General features: G+C 37.8%; 1 long non-coding RNA gene across 1 annotated transcript in view; it reads left to right on the top strand.

Moving 5' to 3' along the window:
• The first annotated feature begins 605 nt into the window (after positions 1-605).
• Positions 606-24,601, top strand: part of LOC107560548 (uncharacterized) — a 100,067-nt gene continuing 76,071 nt past the window's right edge. Inside the window, exon 1 of the long non-coding RNA XR_001605742.1 lies at positions 606-806. This is a non-coding gene — a long non-coding RNA (uncharacterized lncRNA). The remainder of the gene's footprint in view (positions 807-24,601) is intronic.

The following is a 24,601-nucleotide window of genomic DNA, read 5'->3' as shown; positions in this document are numbered from 1 at the left end:
CAAAATTAACACTGGTGTGTGCGAAAGCGAGAAAGCTTGGGTTCCAAATAATTGTAAAATTGCCTGAAAGTGTTCTAAAATAGTTTTCCAAAGAATATCACTGAACATTACCACTACTGGAATACTGTCTACATGCAGCACCCACGACATGAATCTCTGATTTATCTACAGTTCCTCTTTCTGTAAATTTTTTTTTTATTATTATTACAAGTGCCATCATAAGTGCAGCATGTCCTCTTTAAGACACAACAAGAATTAAAACTCAGCGAATGTAAGACATGATATAATTATATAATAATTATATAATTCACATTAATGCACGTATAGGCTAATGTACATTAAAATATAAATAGGCTATTCTTGAAACATTAACAAACAATTAATGCACATTGATATTATGCCCTATGCATATATCTTACAATAATGTTTGTTAATATAGGCTAATTATTGAAAGTTATGCTATGTTGTTATATTAGAAACACAGGCAGTGAGAGAGACTGTCAAAGATGGAGAAGAGAGAGTTAACGGGACTTTGAGGAAACGGGGCGGGCTCATTTACTCGTGTTGGGTTTCACACACACACACACACACAGACTCACAGCAAACATGACTTTCCAATGGCCGCTGCCTCATACGGGGTTCTTACTCAACTTTTACTAAAACACGTCTGAAGGCTCTTTATGACGCGCTTATTGCTCTTTTCTTGAGCGGACAGGGAACTTTACTGCAGCATCGTGCTGATGAAATGCGCGGCAGGCAGGAGTTGAGGCGGTGAGCGGCAGCGGGGGCGGAGTCAACAGGTTCAGGTATTTATTCAAGATCTTCATTTACTCTCTCTCCTTCACTAAACAACTGCTGAAGATAACACATGCTAGAGATGTTATATTTAGGGATTGAATATGCAGCATGACACTGCAAGATTAACTTTGTAAGTTGTTTTACACAAAGTGCGATAGTGCTGAATAATAAGGGCAGCGTCTCAAAGCTTATTGAATATACTGTACCTAGACAGCATTTCAGGGCATACACACTGCTCATAAATGCGGTCTAGGTAGGCAAGGTAGGTTTTGCCAAGATTATTTCATACTTTAATATGCTTATAGCCTAGCTGTTGTATTGTCTTTTGAAGTGAAGAGTCAGTCGCTCTTTATTTCACTGCATGCTGAAATACATGAGAAGAACATTGTCGCTGACATACAGGGTACCTGTATAGCAAATGTTTAGAACCTAAATACGATATTGATAATTCTGCAAAAAAGAAAGAAAAAAAATTATTATCTAAACTTATTTTGTGTAGGCATACCATTTAAACATGTTTTATTTCCTCAGATTTTTAAAACACTCATCCGTCCCTCCCAAACCTATAACAAAAGTGTCCCTCGTGGATCAAAATGACCCGAAGGCCAAAAATGACACAAATTTTATTTTTGGTTCAGAAAGCTTATATTGGAAAATTTTTCTATCAAATTTTTTATGTAGGTTTTTCTATTATTTTTTTGGTGATTAAAAAAAAATAATATTTACCTTTTATTCTGGATATTGTGGGGGCGTGTTAGAACGAGCCGTTTTAGGGGGGTGTGGCAGAGTCTTAACTTTGATAAAGAATATCTCTTTGGTTTTGAGACTTTAGTCTTTGCAACTTCAGGGATCTTATCTATGAACAATCAGCTTGTAACACTCCAAAGAGAAAGGAAAACTTGAAATCGCATCATATGACCCCTTTAAGAAAACATAAGCAAATAAGCAGTTTTTGTACATTATTTCACAAAAAATAAATAAATAAAAAAAAAGAAAGACAATTTCAGTCCTGTTTCATCAAAAACCAACAGATGGCCTTGGAATTGAGTCACTGAGTGTCTGTGATGCCATCTGGTGGGGAAAAATCGTCTCTAGGTTACGTATGTAACCATGGTTCCCCGAGGGAACGGGACGGAAGAGCAGAAGCTGGTTTGCGCCCGGCCGGATGCGCTTTTATGCTTTCTGGTGCTTACGTCACCCTGCTCGTGACGTCTCGCTGCTCCATTGGACGGATTTGACGCGTGCTTCAGAACGCGGTCACGCAAGGGCGTTCCCAAAGCGACTCGACGCAGCTCGAGTTCCTGAAGGGGAATCTTAGATTTTTTTAAATTTAAAGATTTTTAAATGAGCAAAACAAGAGAAACATGAGAAATGAGATAATCTTAAGGCTTCCATTTGGTTGTTTATGAATGAAAATATATATTGAAACATTACAAAATCCAAATTTCGTAAAAAAAAATACAAAATACAAAAAATTCTAACTGAATTATAACCTAAATATATGCATATTCATACAATTTCATAAATATGAAATAAATATATAATATATTTTTAAATATATAAATATGATATAAACTCATTGGTCTCCACCACATCACTCAAATCTGTGTTAAGAAAAATGACAGTCATATCAGAAACATGAAAAATATTACAATGTGTTCTATATGAGTGTGTGTACCATGTGTGTGTGTGTGTGCGTGTATGTGAGTTTTTTCTGCATTGGGGATATTCTGTAGTCTCAGCCCTTCGTTTGGGTATAAATCTTTACTGGATTGTCTCAGATTTTGTATATAAAAAAAATCAAATGTAATGAAAAATGCAGTTTTCAGGTCAAAATGACCCGCAAGGGACACTTTTGTTACTTTTTTATTGCACCCATTTAAACTCCTCGAATCCACTAAATTTTGTGTGTGTGTGTATTCCCGGTGCAAGTGTGAAAGAAGTATCTAGAATCTTGAATCTCGTGTACTATCAATACACGATTTTTGAAAAAACTTTTTGGGTCAAAATGACCCGAGGGACGGATGAGGGTTAAATGCTAAACATATCAATTAGAAAAGGTTCAACACTCACTCTTGAAGAAATCCAATTTTATTTGTGACGTTTCGGTCATTATCTAGGCCTTCATCAGAACTACATAATGCTAAACATATTCACAAAAATGGTAGTATGGTAGAGTAATGGTTTAAGATGGTTTTGATATTTTCAAATGTCATAGAAATGAATGAATAGTATATTCTGTTTTACATATACTGCTGTACTATGTCACTGTTTAATATTATGTTTACCATGTTTTTTAAGGACAATTAAATGAATACAGGATATTTCTTCTCTTTCTTTAAATAAATAAATAAATGGTGACAGACAGTGGTAACTAATAACGATATGGGGGCACATGCCTGCCAATATTCAGAATAGTGGTTTATCAAAGTAGGTTTTTCCAGTTCAATCTCATGAGAAAATGTAAGCATTTTGCGAGGTGGCCATTCCATATAAATTTTTACAATGTGTACCACCAATTCACATTACAAATTACCATGACAGTGTGCTGAGTTTTTTATTGATTTATTCTTAAACATTTACATCTGGCCCTCCTAAACATTCGGTTACATCCTTGACAAAGACAAGTGTAATTGGTGAATTTTTGGTGAAGAGCTATAATCCCATAATTCAGAAGATCAGAGAAGTTGCTGTTACTATGGAAGCCAGAATCATGGCAAAGTTTGAAGCAAAAAAAAATCTGATTCATCTTTGAGTCAGATGATTTACTTTGTAGCTTAAAACTCTTTACCAAAAATATATCCAGAACCAAGGCTACTGAGAAAACAGCTTAGATATCTCATAACACCATAATGTGTTGAATGATAAGACAAACTCAACAAGATTGGCAAGGTGAAGGTAAGAATTTGTCTTCATATGAATATAGATGGATATGCTGAAAATTGCTTATTGTTGCAAAAGCTCTGTATACAATTTTGTACTATCAAGGTTTTATTTATCTCATTAAGTCTAAATGTTATTCTGTAGAATTTAAGGGAAGATAACTAATGCAAACCTTGTAGGTAATTAAATCAAGGTCATAGTACAATACACTCTTCTCACATGCAGTGTCCTGTTCACTGCGAGTTTAAGATTACACTGCTGACATTTTAGATCGTTGCCCAGTTTTTGTATGCAGCCCAACATGTCAACTTCTACCTCAGCCAATGGCTGGACTACCTGTTTGTCTGAACAAAAGCAAACAGACCTGTGTGGAAACAGTTGCTGTGTACGTGTTTATATATATACACTCTTAAGAAAAATGGTTCTAAACAGTACCAGAAAAGGGTTCTTCAGAATGCTATGGTTCTAAATAAAACCATTACTGCATGTAAAGAACCTTTAAAGAAACATATTTTTTTAGAGTGTACTGCATAAAATAAAATAAAAATCAGAAGATATCTTTGTTTTATAGTCGCATTTAGCAAATTTAGTTTACATTTTATAATGATACAAGCAATCAAGGTAAAGCCCTATGCAAATATACTGTATGTATGCGGATAAAGCTGAACATACTTTTATATCCAACTTTGTATAAAGAGTTGTGTGATACTATTGTAACATAGTTTGTAGTCACGGGAAGAAGGAGGCGGGAACCGGCGAACATTTAAAGATTTTAATAAAATAAACAAACACAAAACGAAAGTAAAGCGGCAGCCCCTCACGGACGACTGCCGCACACAAAACACAAAATAAAGTCCAGGCCTGGTCCTCTCTCCTCCAACACTGTCGTCACTCCTCCTTTTATCCTTCTCGAGCTCCTCCGTGAGACTCAAAACCGGTGAGTGGCGCAGGTGTCGTGCATTAGCACTTACTCCACCGGCCTCGCTCCGTTCCCACGGCTCTCGGCCCCGCCCCACTCGTCACAAATATACTTAACATTGTGTGACAAAGTAAAAAATTAGGCAGTTTTTGCTGTATAGTATATATTGCTTTACATGAGTGTACTGTATGCATTGTTTGTTACAAAATAGTGATTACACAATGACACAATAGATAATTGATTCAGCAGTGATCCAGAGTAACATTTGGCTAGAAAATTCCTCATTTTAAAATAACATAATTCCGTGCTATTTTACACAATCTATTGTATGTATAATATAGACAGTATGCTAATTTTCTTTATTCATGAAATGCATGACCTGATTTTTGCCGAAACAAGAGCGCATACTACAAGGAATACTGTATCCTACAATGCAGTGTGGTCAGTTTGACAAACATGTAAACAATGTGGGATGCACAGATATTTTTGCAAGATGGGCATTCAAATTGTGCAGTAAAAGCTGGTAATGCCATGGTGATTTTACTGCCTGAAGCCATGATGCTGCATCCAGTGCCTCTAGAGAGCATGTGAGTGTGGGAAAAGATGGAGAGATGGAGGGAAGGCAGGAATGGGAGTAGGGACTGGGAAGTTAAACCCTTATGATGCCTGGAGTGGATGAAGGCACAGACAGCTCTGAGCGGGTTACTCGGGAAATACCGAAGTTCTTTACCTTCAATACACACACAGTGAAATGGTTAAGTCTTGACTCCACTTATTTTAATACACTATCGTTTTATCTTCCTGCTTCCTTTGATGGTATTAGATAATCTCTACATGTCAGACAAAATTAAACCCTGAGCTCATCAGAGCAAGAAAGAAAGAAAGAGAGAGAGAGAGTTAGTGAGAGATAAAGCATAGATAGATGTTGAGAAAGAGAGAGAGAGAACAATTAGGTCATGCAGGTTGGAGAACACGTGCATGCTAAAAATCACTGGGTTGTTTTTCTACTCAAACAAGGCAATTATAGTTAACTAAAATTAAAACGAAAACCATAAAAACCTTTTGTTACATGAAATAAAATATATATAAAATAAACATTTTATTTCAGCTAGATGGCAAGGCCTACCATTTTCATTTAGTTTAACTCGATGTACGAGAATAACTAAAACTGAAATAAAATTAATAAAACTATATAGACATATTAAAAAAATGTAACTGACAATGACAAAAAAAAAATTCAATTAAAATTACTTGATAGTACTCAATGAAAAAAAAAAAGAGGTGATAACACGTTTTACTATGAAGGGCCAAAAATCTAATTTGATTAAGGGCTGTGGGCCGAAAGTAGATGCTGCATTATGTCCAAGTATATCATAACAAAATGTAGAATTAAAAATAAATCAATTAATTAATCAATTAATAATAATAATAATAAATTAGATATGAAGTTGTGCTTCAGTGGCACGACCTTCTTGTAATGTGGCATTATGAGCCTAATTATAATGAAACTTTATAAGTCACTTCTTCAAAATGCTCTACATAAACAGCAACATAAGCAGTTTGGTCTTCTACAAGCAGTAGGTGATAAAAAGCATGAAATCACATACACTGAAAAAAGTGTGTTGATTTTAATCATGTACATCGGTTCCACATGAATCAGTAACACAAACATAATTTCTTCACATAACTTCATCGAATTAAGTTTTTTTGAAGTGACCAAATTATGTAGTTTCAAAGTGATTTTATTTGGTTTCCTGACAGGATTTAAATAATTCAGTTATTCAATATATTTACATATAGCAATCTGCATTTCAGTGCACGCAAATATTGAGTACATTTTGAAATATATTTCTTAGCATATTTTTAAGCATTAAATGGAATCTATTTATAATTGACATTTATCTCTGCTCCATCATCATGAATATTTATTTTCACTGAAATGATTGCAGTGCATTCTGGGATTGCCTCACCATGGAGGAGGCATGCATAATGTTGCTGCCCACATTTTGAAACACACTTTGCATTGAGAGCACAACTATGGTGTCTTAAAATGCTTAGTAGCACTCTGTAGGTTTTGGAACAGAGCTGGTGTATGTGCATAAGACGATTCCTCATATGGATTTTTAATCATAGGTGTTTCCCACAGATATTTTATTGGACCTGCAGGAAAAAGTGACTCTGGAAAACATTCAAAACTTATATAATAGGGTGGAGCAGAAAATGCATGGAAATGGGAAGAAGCAAAGGGAAAGTAATAGTTTTAGTAATTTTTGACTTTCAGATGCAGCTCTGGAGATCTGGACTATATCACTGGGTCAGTTGCTTAATCATACAGTAAGGAAAGTGCTGTGTGGAACATAATAGACTGTGACCCTGCCCAAAATTGTGTATTTGATTTGGTTTTGTGTCCTGTCTTGCATAAGCCCATACAATGTGATCTCATTAATTTTCACAAGCCCGGGGAGCAGTTGGCGGTTCAGTTCCTTCCTCAAGGGTCTCACCTCAGTTGTGATATTGAGGGTGGAAGAGAGCAGTGTACATTCATTCCCCCCTCCTACAATCCCTGCCGGACCTAAGACTCGCACTCGCACCCGCAACCTTCAGGTTACAAGTCCGACTCTAACCATTTGGCCACGACTGCCCAATTGTGATGTGACAAAGCGGTCCATTAGAATGTAATTAAAATAATTCCCGCCTACGGAAATTCGAATGGTTGGGGGGTGGGGAGGGGCGAGGTCGTGATTAGAACGCTTGGTTAAGTGCATTAGACAAGACGACGATGACGAAGAAGAGCTGCTGCAGAGTAAGTGCATCAGACAAAACGAAGAAGAAGAAGAGCTGCTGTAGCATCAAGTTTTCGCCATGTTGAAGAAACACTGTTTTTTTTTATAAATTGCTGACAGTACAATACTGGACAATGATGTAAACTGCAGAATTTACACTTCAATTATGAGACTATGGTATAAATAAATTCAACTGTATAACAGTTTTACTGCAATTCATGTTATAATGTTAGAATTAAAGAACAATAAACATAATAAATATTACCGTTGCACTTATCTGTACATAGTGAATGCACTTATTTTTAAGCGGTTGTTGACATCGTATCTAAAACATAATTTAGATTGTTAAATTATGGAATTTGAAAAAACAACAAAAACGTTACGACTCTAATATGTCTTGCAATAACCATGCGTGCAAGGGAGTACTGATACACCGTCTAAGCTGTTCGCCAATCACAACGCACTGGGAAAACTAATCAATCACAACACATTTAGTTTTTCAGAAGGTGGGCCTTCATCAAAGCTGGAACTAATCAAGTCGTTCGTGCCAGGCTGGGGAGAAAGGTATTTTAATAATGTAAATTATGTGAAAAATAATGTGTTTTTCGAAACACCAAGCATGAGAGCATGTTCTAGTACACCCCCAAAACAAAATCAAGGCTTTATAAAAGAGCATAATAGGATCCCTTTAATTAAAACATCACCTAACGAGTCACTGTTTTTATATCTGAAGACTCCCAGTACATTATTACAACACATGTAAATGGTTATTTGTTAAATAACCGGGAATTTCCCTTGCTTATTAAAAAGTTATGTTCATATTCATTACAGTAGCAAACATCAGATGAACATGATGAACAACGTAAGGAGATCCTCAACATATATTACAAATGACAAAGTGCTCATTCTGAAATCTGAATAAATATTTATGCTTTGCAACATATGCACATATACCTTAATTCGCTTTGTGCAGGCTATTCACTGTTTATGTAATTATGTTGTGTTGTCATATTGTTTTTATTCATACAGTAGGCTAACTGCAAATGTTTCAACAATGATTTTGTTAACAGCATGCATTTTAAAGCAGTTATTGATTTAAACGCTGGTTACATTTTTAATAATTCAGCAACATATACATAACATTTTACTCCTATGGAAATTGTAATGCAAGCAAAATGTCTTGAATAGTCTGAAATAGCTGCTGCTCATTCAGGATCTAAAATACAAGCATCATAACTTATACAGAAAAAATATCACTGACTACGTACGGTAGACTTAAAGATATGAAGCTTTATTTCCAAGATGATGCATGGTAAGCTTTGAATTTCAATATAACATAGAGCAATAGAGTAACAGAAGCATGTATTGTAATATTTTTTTTGTATATTCAAATGCTTCAAATTGGGTGAATTTAGATCAAGGTTTTGGCTGTCAGTCAATGATGCCCTCTGCCCTCTTGAATTGAAAATATTAACAATTATTTATGTGTGTTCATGTACTTCATAACTTAATCTTTTTCAACATAGGTGTACAGTACAGCATGAGGTATATAGTAAGAGTAAATGTGAGTGTGCACTGAAAATAAAAATGTTATTTGCAAACAGTTACTTCACAGTAACATACTTTACAACATATTTGTATAATTATTCAGTTTCTATTCATTATTCAATTAATCTAATTAATGGCTTTTCTTTATGCAGTTTGTATGTTCTCCCCATTGTGTAGGTTTCCTGAAGCTACTGGTTAAGACATGTTAAGGTGTACAAGACCTGGAATGTGCATTAAGAAAGGAAATCAAGTCTAGTTTGATTTATGTTGACTTGAACATTCACACCACAATGTCTTTAAGACTGTCCCAAATGCGTTCACCAAAGTGTGGACCTCAAGGGCGAGTTTAAAACATAATCAAGAATCTGAGCAGCATTTGGCAGCCACTGTATTTATGTTTTGTCGGTTCCATCCGGTTCCAAAATACACTGAAATTATCACCATTATCAGTGCAGTAAAACACTCGAACATTATGGTAGCATCATACACACTGTAATTAACTAGCAGACCGTAAACTGCAGACAAGCTCTCAGGTTATATTACGATGTAATTACATGTCACACAGCCCTAGGCACTCAACTATAAAAAGAAAGCCAAGCCTGTCCTTTCCCTAATTGAACCTGATACCATTTTCAGAGAAAAGAGGCCTTATTGTGATCAGCAGAATTCCCCTCTCCCTCCCTTTTCTGCCAGTATCAGTTTCTCCAGTGCTATCTGCAGAGCTTAGACATGCACCAGATAAACATGGAGCTGAGAGTGCCAAGAAAAACCCAGGCCCTAAAACCCATCTACCCTGCTGGGTCTTAGTCTCTCTCTCTCTCTCTCTCTCTCTCTCTCTCTCTTGCTCTCTCGATCCTTTGGTCTAATATGATCCCATCAGCTTGTAAGAGCTTGCCCTGACATAATCTCAGCAGGCCTGTCAACTCTATAATCTGGCTATAAGTAATGATTGGTGGTGTATTTATGTTCCCCAGGCAGTTGTTAGTGGTTGATGGTGGGTAGTAGCAAATACAGTCATGGCCAAAAGTATTGGCAGTGACATACATTTTGTGTTTTGCAACATTTGCAGCTAAAGCTGTTGTGGTGTTCATTCACATTGTTTCTACAAGTATTGGCAGTAACATAATCTAGAAACAATGTGAATGAACACCACAACAGCTTAAGTAGCAAATTTAGCAAAAAACTAAATTTGTGTCACTGCCAATACTTTTGGCCACAATGTTGTCTCACATACCCAGACTTTTGACTATTGGCATACATTGTGGTCCACTTCACAGCTTATTCTAGCCTAAAACTGCTGTATTAAACAGGATGCGACAGTCTGACAGCCATGTAAAGTGGCCAACGAGAGTTAAGCTTGTTTTTGCTTGTTGTTTAATGGTGGGTAAAAAAAAGAAGATATTAGTTCACTTGATACTAAAATCTTTTTTTTTTTTTTTTTTTCAAAAATTTGATGCCACAAAACTCAACTTTGTTACATCCTAAACTGATTTTAGCATCAGCTTGTTGCCATTTAAAAAAAAAAAAATTCCCCAGTGTACAGATGTCCTGTGTACATGCAGTCCTGGAAGTTGATTAATAGGGCTGGGTAGTATATAGAGTTGTACAATATATCAATATATATTTTATAAACGATATGGTATGAGGCAATACCATTTATACCGATATACAGTAGTTTGTTACGAGCGCATCTGAAAAAATTAATTACAGGGAAAGTGCATAGGCCTAATCCAGTTTGTTCTAAACATGAGACATGCTTTATATTAAGGGCCTTTAAATAATTAATAAGATATATATATACATGTGCTGCTGCTGAATGAGAGGATACTTGCACTGTTTAATGTGTTTGAGATGTGCTGTTTTCCTCAGTGCATAACTTATATTTCACAGATATGTTCTGCATCTGTAAATGTTAGAAAGTCATGGAAATATTTCCATTTTGCTGTCAGGAGTGCATAAGCCTTCTGCATGTGAGTCTCTGCTAATTTTCAAAGACTTCAGTGAAGGAGCGCCTCTGTGGGCATGCATGCCAAACAGACGGAGCACAATAAAATAGGAGCGCAATAATTCTGACTAAAATATACATTTTGCTTAAATATTTGTAGTTGGACAATAAATGTGCCATGACTATTGTAATGGGGTAATCCAAATATAATACAATTAATTTGTGCCTTTGTTTTTTATTTCATTTCATTTTTAGTTTAGTGAATTTATCTTCTCATTTAAAAAAGCATTGTTTTTGTGTTTAGATTGTAATGTTTCAATGTTAGAATGTAATGAATGTAAATTTTAGCCCCATCTTTTGCACATAATAGCCCATAACCTACATGGTGAATTTCACTATATTTGTTTTCATTGCCTTTAATATAAACATTGTTTATATGTATATATATATATATATAAACAATGTTTATATTAAAAGCAATGCAGTGCTGGGGGTGCTCCAGGACAGGTTTAAAAACCCCTGCTCTATTGTTTGAAAATAAGAGTACCACCTAAACTGAAACCTAAACCTAAAAAATAATGTTACAAAAAGCAAATGTAGATAAAAATGCATTTGCTGTAGCATTTTTGTGTGCATCATATGGGATTCATACCCGAGCACATTGCAAATGCAAAACTGTTCCATGCAGGTGAGCTACTTAACAAGAAAAAGAAAAATTATACATATGGAGCACGTTAAACGTCAAAATGTGTTAGTTTACAAATCATGCATTATTATAAAAGTGTTTTGAGGTGTTGTGCAAAAAGCCACAGAAAAAAAATCAATGATCTGTCATTGGAATCATAATTTATTTGAAAAGGAATAAAAGTTGTTGGTATTTTACTGCCACACTGTATCAGCTGGAAATTGCAGTGAATTATACGGGTATGTTTTTGGAGTTTTGCTAAAATATAGATAGAGGTTATTTCAGTGAGCCTATTGTTATATATTCCGTGTTGATGTTTGGACTTTTGTTGAAGTGTTTCCCTGTTCCTATTGTGTCTGTTTGTTCCCCTTGTGTTAGCCTCGCCTTTGTAGCTCCCTTGATAGTTCCTCAGACAACTAACCATGCCCTCTCTTTACCTTGTTAAGCTTGTTAGCCCCTGTATATATAAAGTCCTAGTGTTTCACTTATGCTGTGTGAATCCATGTTCATGCTTGTGTTTGAAGTTCCTTGTTCCCTGTGTTTTTGTTGATGTTTATCTGTTTCTCTATTAAACTACTCCTTGCACTTAGATCCTCACCTTTGCCTGCTTTCTCTGCATGTTACACCTATTTTGAACTTTTACATGTTGTCATAAATATGATAACTCTAATCCTAATGGTGACAAGAATAGCTTTTAAACTGTAAAAATTATATATTTTTAATTATTATTATTTATTTGTTAATTTTTTTAAATGAACATCCTTCTGCCTGGACATATATAGTGGTAATACTTCTATTACTACTATTTCTACTACGGCACATATGTATATTATATTATTTTGTTTAATATATTTATCTATGTGAATTATTTAGTTTTGGTCTCCAGGTGGATTTAGGAGGAGTGATAATGTAGTGTAATAATTTTCATAAAATACAGAGTGACTATCAGCAAACAGAACATTCTCAATGTTTATATTAAAAGCAATGCAGTGCTGGGGGTGCTCCAGGACAGGTTTAAAAACCCCTGCTCTATTGTTTGAAAATAAGAGTACCACCTAAACTGAAACCTAAACCTAAAAAATAATGTTACAAAAAGCAAATGTAGATAAAAATGCATTTGCTGTAGCATTTTTGTGTGCATCATATGGGATTCATACCCGAGCACATTGCAAATGCAAAACTGTTCCATGCAGGTGAGCTACTTAACAAGAAAAAGAAAAATTATACATATGGAGCACGTTAAACGTCAAAATGTGTTAGTTTACAAATCATGCATTATTATAAAAGTGTTTTGAGGTGTTGTGCAAAAAGCCACAGAAAAAAAATCAATGATCTGTCATTGGAATCATAATTTATTTGAAAAGGAATAAAAGTTGTTGGTATTTTACTGCCACACTGTATCAGCTGGAAATTGCAGTGAATTATACGGGTATGTTTTTGGAGTTTTGCTAAAATATAGATAGAGGTTATTTCAGTGAGCCTATTGTTATATATTCCGTGTTGATGTTTGGACTTTTGTTGAAGTGTTTCCCTGTTCCTATTGTGTCTGTTTGTTCCCCTTGTGTTAGCCTCGCCTTTGTAGCTCCCTTGATAGTTCCTCAGACAACTAACCATGCCCTCTCTTTACCTTGTTAAGCTTGTTAGCCCCTGTATATATAAAGTCCTAGTGTTTCACTTATGCTGTGTGAATCCATGTTCATGCTTGTGTTTGAAGTTCCTTGTTCCCTGTGTTTTTGTTGATGTTTATCTGTTTCTCTATTAAACTACTCCTTGCACTTAGATCCTCACCTTTGCCTGCTTTCTCTGCATGTTACACCTATTTTGAACTTTTACATGTTGTCATAAATATGATAACTCTAATCCTAATGGTGACAAGAATAGCTTTTAAACTGTAAAAATTATATATTTTTAATTATTATTATTTATTTGTTAATTTTTTTAAATGAACATCCTTCTGCCTGGACATATATAGTGGTAATACTTCTATTACTACTATTTCTACTACAGCACATATGTATATTATATTATTTTGTTTAATATATTTATCTATGTGAATTATTTAGTTTTGGTCTCCAGGTGGATTTAGGAGGAGTGATAATGTAGTGTAATAATTTTCATAAAATACAGAGTGACTATCAGCAAACAGAACATTCTAGTAATCATCTCATGGAAATATTGCTATTTTCAGTAGCAGATAAAGTAAAGTTTGATGTCTCACATGTTTTGTTCCATGTGTTTCAGGTCTTAAGATCACCCCACACTCCAAATCATCTTTTGTGGTGTCTCTCTCTGTTTCCTTGTTTTCTTTTTTCCATTGCACTGCTCCATTTTTTTTGTTTTCCTGTCTTTCTCTCTTTTAGCTCATTTAGCTCCTTTCTTGTCTCGTGCTTTTCTCTCAGCACTCTGGGACATGCTGTTGATATTTCATTTGGATTGGAGCCATGCAGTACAGCACCACTGTAGCATTAACTCTTTCCTGCCCTCTATGGCCTCCCTCTGACTAACACGATGCACGAAACCACCACAACTCTCACAGTTTTTTACTATTCCACACCAATTAGAGGATTTCTTTTCTGTCAGTTTGGTGCTAATTTGCCACACGCTCTCTATAAAACAGCCACCAGGATGGTGAAGCTTTTGACTGTTTTCCTTCTTTTTATTGGTTTCTTTTCTGTTGCTTGCACTGCTGAATTCCAGTGTACTCCACATGCTGAGTTTTGGTCATGGAGGGAGCATGGCTTCATTCTTGCTGTCAGTTGTGTGGTGTTCTGCAGTGGGATGGGCAGCCGTACGGAGCCACACTCGGTCAAAAAACATATGGGTGCGCTTAGGTTTGTTGAGCAGTGAAGCCTGAACAACTGCTGCCCACTTAAGAGGTCATGTGGATGTGTTGTTGCACTGAGGCTGGTGGTTGGGTTAGATTTTTTTGTAAGTTCTACTGTTAAAGGAAAGTTCTGGATGCAGTACAAGTTCAAGGGTTGGTTCACTCTCAAATTCTATCAACTCTATAAACCCATAAGATCTTTTAAATTATAATACTTTTAATTTTCTCTCACTCTTTTTTGCCATCCATTGAAAGTCCATGCGACCAACATCTCATTTCAAAAAGTACAAAAAGATTGTAATGCAATATATAAAGTAACTTATATGTAAAGTAACTTATGAATTGAATTTAAAGATACATGATTGCTTTATATGACAAACAAATTTATTTTGTCTTTAATTCACATATAAACTTTGATCATTGCACATACAGTGGGTAAATTAATTAATTAATTATTTATTTTTTAACATCATCTGTGAAATATTGTTGATTACCACATATTCATTCATAATAAAAAAAAGTAACTTGCAGGAAGGCATTTACAATGGATGTTTATGAGTCACATTAAAAAACTTATTAATAATGTCTGGGAAAAGTTCCCCATCAGGGAACTCGAGCTGCGTCAGAAATGCTTTGGGAACACCTCTGCGTGACCGTGTCCTGAAGCATGTGTGAAATCAGTCCAATGGAATGGCGAGACGTCATGGGCGGGGTGACGTAGAAACCAGGAAGCTTAAAAGTGCATCCAAAACAAACAAAGCTTCTGTGTCTTCAGCAAGCTCTCTGTGTGTGTGTCAGTCTGAATTCGGTTGTTTGTCAGTGCCAGTGCACAATCACAACAATATATGGAGAGCAAGAAAAACAGGCAGCACTTCAGACCGTGTGTTCTTCTCAGCCCAGAAATGTGGCAGCACTGGGAGGATTGCATCCTCTGAGGAGGTTATGAAGCAGCCAGTTTAGTTTGTCCCTCCCAGTCATCCGCTTCAGGGCACCGAGCTGGTTGCTCAAAAGATCAGTCTTGAGAGACTGATTTCCTTAATTGGAGAAAAATGGTTCACACCTCATTATATGGTGCCCGTCTCTCCTCAGGAGGCGGCCTGTTAATCTCGCCATCTTTGGTGCTTCGGGGCATAGCGGTCTCCAGCAAGTACTGTTCTTAGCTGCCACCCAGCAGCGGTATGGCACGAGAATACTTGTCCCCTCAAGTGAGGTTGCTAGAGTGGATAAATCGGTCGCTTCCTGCCGGTCATCCACTTCAGAACACCAAATTAACTCTTTAGCTATAATAGATGCCAGTCCCGAGGGGCTGGCATCCTCAGCACCACTGATACCCCTGCCACCACCGGTGCTTCAGGGCTCAGTGGGCTTCAACGAGCGAAGTTCCAAGCTGTTGCCCGGCAATGGTACGGCATGGGAATGCTCATCCCCTCAGATGAGGGCACTAGAGCTGTCAGTTTGGTCGTTTCCTGCCGGTAATCCACTTCAGGGCGCCAAACTGACTACTCTAAATACAACAGAGGCCAATCTCAAGAGACTAGTTCCCTTAGTAGACCTTTTGGCAGCGTGGAAACTTCTGCCAAATTTGTCTCAATGGGTCTTGCAGATGGTGTGCACCAAGCAGGCTCTGGTAGCAGAACAGGAAGTAGTTACTCCCGTGAGCAAGGAGGCCACAGAATGTGTTCCTCCTCTCAAGAGGGTGTCCGGGTTCTACATCCGGTACTTCATTGTTCCATGGAAGGATGGAGGATTGCTTCTGCTTCTAGGTCTGTGCAGACTGAATCATTCTGTCAAAATGTTCACATTCAAGATGCTGACATTGAAACAGGCCGTGATTCTGTGACCCTATGATTGCGTGATTTGATTCCCACAGCCGTAAACAGTGTGAGGCTAGGCCAGTCACTCACTCAACAGTTCCAGAGTCTGTTGGGTCTGAATGCAGCAGCATCCAGCGTTATATCTTTTGGCCTGCTGTGCATGAAACCTTTGCAGTGGTGGCTCAGGACCAAAGTTTTTCCCCCGAGGGGCAACCCACTTTGCATGATCAAGGTTACGCGGCGATGCTTACGTGCCTTACACATGTGGAGGAAGCATTGGTTTCTGTCACAAGGCCCAGTGTTGGGGGCTCTTTGTTGTCATGTAATGCTAACAAAGGATGCCTCCCTCACAGGCTGGGGAGCGGACATGAGTGGCCGCTCTGCCCAGGGTCTGTGGGAAGGCCACCATCTCACACTGGCACTTAAATTGCCTGGTGATGCTGGCTGTTTCATGCACTGAAAAACTCCCTTCCAGACCTGAGGGGCCATGATGTGTTTGTCCGCACAGATAACACATTGGTGGTCTCCTACATCAACCATTGGGGGTCTGCGCTCGTGCCCACTATACAAGTTGGCACACCAGATCCTCCTGTGGGCTCAGGGAAAACTCCGCTCACTCCTCTCACCATCCCTGGGCACTTGTATCTGGGAGCAGACATCCTGTCGAGACAGGGGCTGAGGCCTGGGGAATGGAGGCTCCACCCCGATGTGGTGGAGCAGGCGGTGGATCTGTGTGCGTTTTGAGACTTCACATTATCCACTCTGGTTCTCTCTCTCACATCCAGCTCCTCTCAGACTGGATACCATGGTACAGATGCAGTTGAGGCTGCGTCTGTACACCTTTTTCCCGATTGCTCTGCTTCTGGAGAGAGTCTGCTGGGACGGGGTCCATCTATTTCTAGTAGCCCTGTTCTGGCCGACTCGAGATTTGCTCTTGGACCTGTGACCCTCCTTGATGGCTCTCCCTAGGATATTCCAATCAGATGGGACCCTCTGACTCAGTCAGGGATGGTATCGTTCTTCCATGCCTGGTATTATGGGTTTGACCTCTGATCTGGTCTCTCAACTGAGGATGTTGAGACCATACTCCACTCCAGAGCTCCCTCCATGAGGAAACTGTACTCCTTGAAGTGGGTTGTGTTCACTTTATGGTGTGTAAATTGTCAGCTGGTCCCAGTTAACTGCCCGGTTGGTTCAGTTCTGGAGTTCCTGCATGGACGGTTCTCTGCAGGGTTGACCCCCTACAACTTAAGGATGTATGTGGCAAGATGTGTGTGATGTGGCGGACTGGTCCTTTCCGCTCACATTTGTGTGATTTACAATCTAGACTTGGGTACCACTCCAGACTCTCAGGTGCTTCAGTCTTAGCTGTGCTCGCCATGATTTCACACTAGATAGGCAATTGTCAGTATGGCGGAGTGGGTATTGCCGTTCCCAAAGCGTTTCTGAAGCAGCTCGAATTCCCTGAAGGGGAAAGTCTCTAGGTTACGTATGTAACTATGGTTCCCCGAGGGGAACGGGACGCTGCGTCTCCCTGCCAAACTTCCTGCATCCCTGTGAGCGGATTGCTTTGACTTACCAGAAGTTAACGCTGTTTGTTTTGCATGTGCTTTTAAGCTTCCTGGTCTCTACTGTAGCGAATTTAGCTCACAACAGGAAATATGAATAATTAACCATAACTAGTTATGATTAATTATGAATATTTTAGATCCACTGTAGATATTTAGCTGACCTCTCAGGGTCAACTGTCTTGTCAATTCTAAGAACGTTAATTTCCTGGTTAAGGGAAATAACTTTCTTACTGTACAATTCTACAAAATGTAGCGTAAATCTGCATGATTAGTGACTCCGGTTATGAGCAAACAATGAACACGTCAAGTGTGATACAAGTAAGGTTTTATTAACTACATAAACACTTAACCTAGTCTAACATACTACATAAACACATAAACTGGTCTAACATCCTACATACACACATAAACTGGTCTAACATACACATACACACACACACACACACACACATACAGTTGGTATAGGAAAGGGTTAAAGTTTAGCTCAGTACAGAAAGAGACATAAGGAATGACATTTATGGAACCATTTGCATATTCAGCAGATCTACACCTAAGGGAAGCGTCAGATTCTTAGTTCAAACACACCTTCGTAAAAAGGTGTAACTGATACTTAATGCATCAATTAAAACGACTAAGTTTGATACTTGCGAGTCTCGGCATCCTGAAAGAGATTCCTGATGCAATCTGAAGGTTCAAGTTGATCTTTGCTGAAGTTGGTTGATGAAAAAGAACCAGTTTGAGTCAGAGAATCTTTGGTGAATGGAAAAGAGTGTGGCCTTTAAGGTCGGAGAAGATCCCCGCCTTTCAAGATGGGCTTGTCCAATGAGAGAGATGGAAATTTCCTAGCGGGAGGTGGCAATTGCTGGAGGGTTTACGACCCCTTTGTTCTCTAAGCATGGTAATTTGCAAATGGACTTAAATCGAAATTACTAACGATTCTCAGGGCCCTAATATATATTGCCTATGTACCAACATATAGTATACACGCTTGTTTCGATCATAAGAAGGCAAATTCATAGATACTAAACAAGGTAAGATTACATATAGTGAAAAGGGATGATCAGGAATGGGTTCCCTCACAAGCATACTAAAATAGTCTAAAAATATCAAAGACAAAATACACGATGACAATAATATACCCAATGACCTGAAGGATATGTGTGTTCATTCAAAGAAAGGTTTTCCTATGAATTAATTAGTAGAAAAGTCAATTTCTGCTCTGCCTCTCCTATGGGGACAAAGAGTGGGTTAATCCTACTCACATTCCTGGGGGAGTCATAAAACCAGTGATATCATGATTGGTTACCATGGAACCAGAGGCCTGTTCTGCCTTTCTGAGGTGTTAGGTGCATTTCGGGGGAAGGGTCCATAGACCCTCGTAATTGGCCCTTTGGTTAGGTGAGGGGGCGTTAGATATTATTTGTTAAATATAACAAAAAGTTGTGTGTCTGATTGGTCCAAATGCTACACTACGTCACCTTGCCCGTGACGTCTCGCCATTCCATTGGACTGATTTCACACATGCTTCGGGACACAGTCACTCAGAGGCGTTCCCAAAGCATTTCTGACACAGCGTCTCGTTCCCCTCGGGGAACCATGGTTACATACGTAACTTAGAGACGTTCCCCTTCAGGGAATTCGAGCTGCGTCAGAAATGCTTTGGGAACGGCAATACCCACTCCACCATACTGACAAATGCATGTCTAGTGTGAAATCATGGTGAGCACAGCTTTATACTTCACTGAGCATTTAACATTAGCAACCCAGTAACTTTCACATGATTTGAACAAGGATACCATAAAGGGGCCCTTAGCATGGGGCAAACAGCACACACAGGAATTATATCAGTAATGCAGAACCAGAAGTTCATTCATCTAGAAAAGTAGTCCTTCTTCAAAAATGATGATTTAGACAAATTTACAGATTAAATAACTAAGCATTTTCATTTTCATGTATTTATTTGTTTGTCAAGTAGCTGTGTAATACGCATAAGAAAGTGCCATATGTCCATGAAAGTAGCTGGTTGTTGCCTTGAGCGACTTGAGCGAAAATTGGCTTTTTTTTTTCTGAACATCTGCTTAAATATAGGGCTATAGTTGAAAGAACTGTACTGGTCACTCATTTCCATGTAGTGGATGGTGACCGAGGATTTCAATGTACACTCCTGCCTCTACCTAAAAAAAAAAAGGCCTCTACCTACATTTCTTTAAAACTCCAAAGCATACCTATGCATACAATTCACTGCAGTTTCCAGCTAAAATGAACACTAGTGACAGTAAAACACTAACTTTTATTCTTCTTCATTCATTTTTTGGAAACAAATGTAGAATATAAAAAAAATATATGAAACAATAAGTTGTTGAAGAAATATATTTGTAAAAGAAGCATTTTTGTGTTGAGTTATGCAGTTTAGTGGTCACTCCAGAAATATACTTGACTTTAGAATGCCACTATTGGCCAATCATAATTAGCGTTCCAAAGTAAAAATGATTGTTTATACTGAAATAGACGTATTCCCTTGTCAACACTGGCAGCATCAAAACTTCAAAAATAAAATATGATAATTGTTTATTACATTATGTATGCATGCATCAGTGTTTATTTTGTGGTAATGATCGGCTGACTGTGCATTTTATATTTAACATATTTTTCATTGTTGTATAAAAGTTTTGACATACCAATTTCCATTTGCATTTCAGCATATGGCCTCTTTTATATTGTCTATGCAAATGAATTATCAGTCAACATTAATCAGATGTGTTCAGTGAAGATGCATGTAATATGCAAATTTTAGTAAACACATAAAGTTGTCTGGGCATGGGCCAATAATATTTCCCCATAATTAACAATACATGTCTGTTGCCATTTTTCAAGTCACCGGTTGTTCTGGTCAAACCTGCGGTGTCTTTTATGTTGTGTGCAACTGCGTAACTACATCAGGACTTCACGCAGTGATTGATTCATTGCACCTGGAAGGCGAGGGAGCCAATGAAAACAAACTTAGCCCGTAGACACCTCAAAACATATTGATGAATCATGCCAGCATGCCAGTCTCATTGAAACTATGTGAGCAAATTGGGCAGAACAAGAGAGATGTGGTGCTGTAAATGACTGAAGCACTGCTCTCTGCTTGGTGTCATCGCAGCAGTGATTAGAACACGTCTGTGTGCCACCCCTCCTCTTCAATGAGTGTGGATTGGAGCTGCCTGCAGCTGGATAGAGCCCCCACAGGGCCCATCAACATCCAGAACATTATGGAAGGGACTGAGCTTAACACAAAGACTGACAAAGAGAGTTAAACACAGTGCTTTGTGATTTCAGGCTATTTTCAAAGCCGTTGTTCTTAGGGATGCACCAATATTTTGGTAGACATAAAGGTAGCACTATAATGATAATATGTGATGTTAGGAGTGTGATTTTATTGTTTTATTCATATTGTATATATATATATATATATATATATATATTTACACACTTTTTTGGAATGGAGTATATAAGTGAAATTAAATGACATCAGTTTCATCTTCCCACTTGCTAATGTGAGAAACCCCACTCTGAACGATTTAAGAGCAGAAGAAAACACAGATGCCTTGGCTTTCTGTGCTCCACACAAACATTACACTTCTCTCTGCTTCCACTCCTCACAACTCACATATTTTGGTCTGGAATACTGCAAACACAGACAAGCAGAATGACACAAGCATTCACACATCCCAGTGTTGTTATACTAAATATCAGCACTCTTGGAATGAGGTTGGCCAATCAAATTAGAGACTAATCATATAACAAAAAAAAAACTGAACGAACAGCTTCTAATATGCATAGTAAGCATCAGAGCCTTAAACTTGCCAGTGTCATGTAAATTGTAATACAATAAGAAAAAGAAAAGAAACTGGTATTACAGTAATAAAAAAACACTGTATTAGTACCTTTTGAAAGTATACTTGTCACGATACGCTGTCAGAAGGAACGATGGAGACACGAAGTGCATTAACAGTCTTTAATCATGGAAACACATGGGATAATCCACATCAGGAACAGGGGTAAACACACGTAATCCAACATGTAGACCCGATAAACACAGACTGCGCAGACTGGGGCTAAATACACAGGAAAACGAGGGGCTAATGACAAGAAACACCTGAAATCCATGAACAATCAACACGAGGGAGAAACTGGGTCACAGAGCACATGGGGAGGGAAAACACAGCAAAGACAATCTAGGGGCGTGACAATACTCCAGTGACAGCTTTTGTACCATTTTTTGGGGGGGGGAGCGTACAGGAAGTCAGGAATTTGATTAAGACTTAAGGCTGGCCTACACTGTGCAACCATTATAATCTGAATATAATCAACTTTTATAATCATGTGACTTTGTAAATGGTTACAGAGAAAAAATAGACTTACACTAAACAACTGAGGATCACACATTACACTACTACACTTTCACAGCTAATTTACCAAGAAACCTGCATGGAATAAGTCTGAAACTAAAAAAAAAATCTAAGTTTGTGCCCATCATACACCACTCATTTTTCTGTGAAATATATCAACTCCGACTGCCCAAAATGTGCAGACTAGATTAGACTTGGATTTGATTTGCATTTGACTTTTCCAGACTGCAAACCGCGACAAAAATCTGTGCGAAAGTTATAGTGTATTTCTAGCCTTAAGGTGTGGAAACTTGGATGGAGTTTTTTATTATAATTCAGAAAGTAATCCATTCTCCTTGTGTTATAAATATTAGCTGATGAAGTGTCAAAGCGCTAATTTCATGAGGAAAATATAGCCTCATCTCCATGGTTATACTGTCTCAGATGCACAAACTGATTTTAACGATGCATGTGTGTGTCAATGGATATTACGCCCTTCCATTTTTAACCCAATTAATTGGAGCATAAGAAGCGGGAATACAATATGTCCAAAAGGGAAGTCCAAAGAAAGACTGTGGCTGTCTTCTCCAGCTGTAAAGGACATAATGATACTTACTGGTGACATTTGTTACAATCCAACTGGATCAACCTTCAAAAATTCCTGGCGAAAGAGACATGGGTTTTTCAATTACAGAGCAAGTCTTTTCATCCTTCACTGGGAGCTTTTTAAAAACGATTTCCTTTTAAATGGAACTTAATCAGTGCACTGTAAAGCGAGCCCGCTCATGTGAAAATGTGTCATGAAATGTATCACTCCCTGATGTTTGGTACTCCCACAACACAGTTTTCAATAGTGCCTTCATCTAATTCCCTGCCATAATTCATTTTTAAACACCCATTAACTCTAGCACCTGACACACATTTCCAAAAGCAACCATAGCAACCCACGTGAAGTTTTGCAAATCAATGCTGACAAATTGCTGTTAAAGTTTTGCACAATAGAAGAAGTGTTACTTTTTCTGTCAGTCTTTGTCTCAGAGAATGTTCTCTTGTGATCACACTCAGTGTTTGTTGTATCCGTGGCGTTTTGAAACTTCACTGTGAACATCTTCCTCCACCTTTAACTGTGGTTTGGATTTTTCTCTCCTCAACCCACTTTTATGAAACATGGGCACAACATGGGCATCTTATGTAGTAGCTTCTGGCCAACGTCCCGAACATCCAAACCTAAACCAAGTATCATAACTCATATTGACACAACATAAAACCACAAGCAGTTCTCTCCTCTCATGCTCATTGTTCTAATACAATCTCCCATGAGCTTTTGGCAGCCGCAAATATTTTAAGTTGTTTGTAATTGATACTGTAAAGACTTCATGAATGCTGATGCTTCAGGGGAATAAAGTAATCGCTCCGTCGAGACGAGCAGATCTTTCAGTAAAAATGTTTTTGGAGATGCTCTGTGGAGGAATGCCTCTTTTTGTCACAATTTTCTTTCGCCAACATTATTTCACTGCAGTTACGTGAATATCCCTATTACAAAACAATTGTATTTTAATTTGTTTGCTTTAGTCTGAAGGATAGAACACTTGTTGATGTTATGTAAATGGGTAGTTGATGCATAACATGTCCATGAACATTAAGGGAAAGTGTATATATATGTATATATTTAAAGGGTCTTTTGGTGTGACAAATTCATTTTTAAAAGTACAAATATTCCATGTAGTCTTTGCGGCATGAAATGTCATAAAAGCTCCATGCATAATTTCAAATGTCACACCGCAGGGCATGTCGACTTTCCAAAAGTGTTGAATGCCAACTATATATAGTTTTAACCTTCAGCTTTCTTTTTGGAAAAATGCATGTTGAGCTGTGTGTAATTTTAACTACTCTGTCTGTAAATTACCAGCTTTAGTAGTGTAATTGGCAGCAGTTTGAACTTCTGATTCAATCCAGACCACAATCATCGAAAAGAACACATAATGACGCAGCTCTTAACTGTGTTTAATACAAGCTGGGCATTTTCTTACACTGGAGATGCTAACAGCAGGTTCTTATTATTATTTTTTCTCCCTTTGCCATATACAGAAACATAACTTTAGGGAACTGGCCACAGTAGGTCTGCATTAGTTCCCAGCCTTCACATTATAATGTTGCTGAATTGTTTTCGGCAGGTTTTTGTGCTTATTTGTTTGTGGAGGACTGATAAATTTCTTAAGAAGGTTAATTTTCTGACCTTTGACCCTGTCCCGTGACCTATGCTTTTCTGTGGATGTCTCAAGATAGACAACAGGGAGCTGTAATTTTTGTCTTTTCACATCATTACCTCTGTAGAATCGTCATGGTGAGTATTACATGAGCGAGAACCACTCACACTTTCTTTAGTTTGTTTAGTTTAGTGCCAAGCCTTTTGGGGTCTTGTATATATGAGTCATACTTTTTTTCTGAGATATACTTT

This window comes from Sinocyclocheilus grahami, unplaced genomic scaffold, assembly GCF_001515645.1.
Source record: "Sinocyclocheilus grahami isolate Dianchi unplaced genomic scaffold, SAMN03320097.WGS_v1.1 scaffold733.1, whole genome shotgun sequence".
NCBI classification, from domain to species: domain Eukaryota; kingdom Metazoa; phylum Chordata; class Actinopteri; order Cypriniformes; family Cyprinidae; genus Sinocyclocheilus; species Sinocyclocheilus grahami.
Note: the sequence above shows the minus strand (reverse complement) of the source record. Positions and strands in the feature narration are given on the sequence as shown.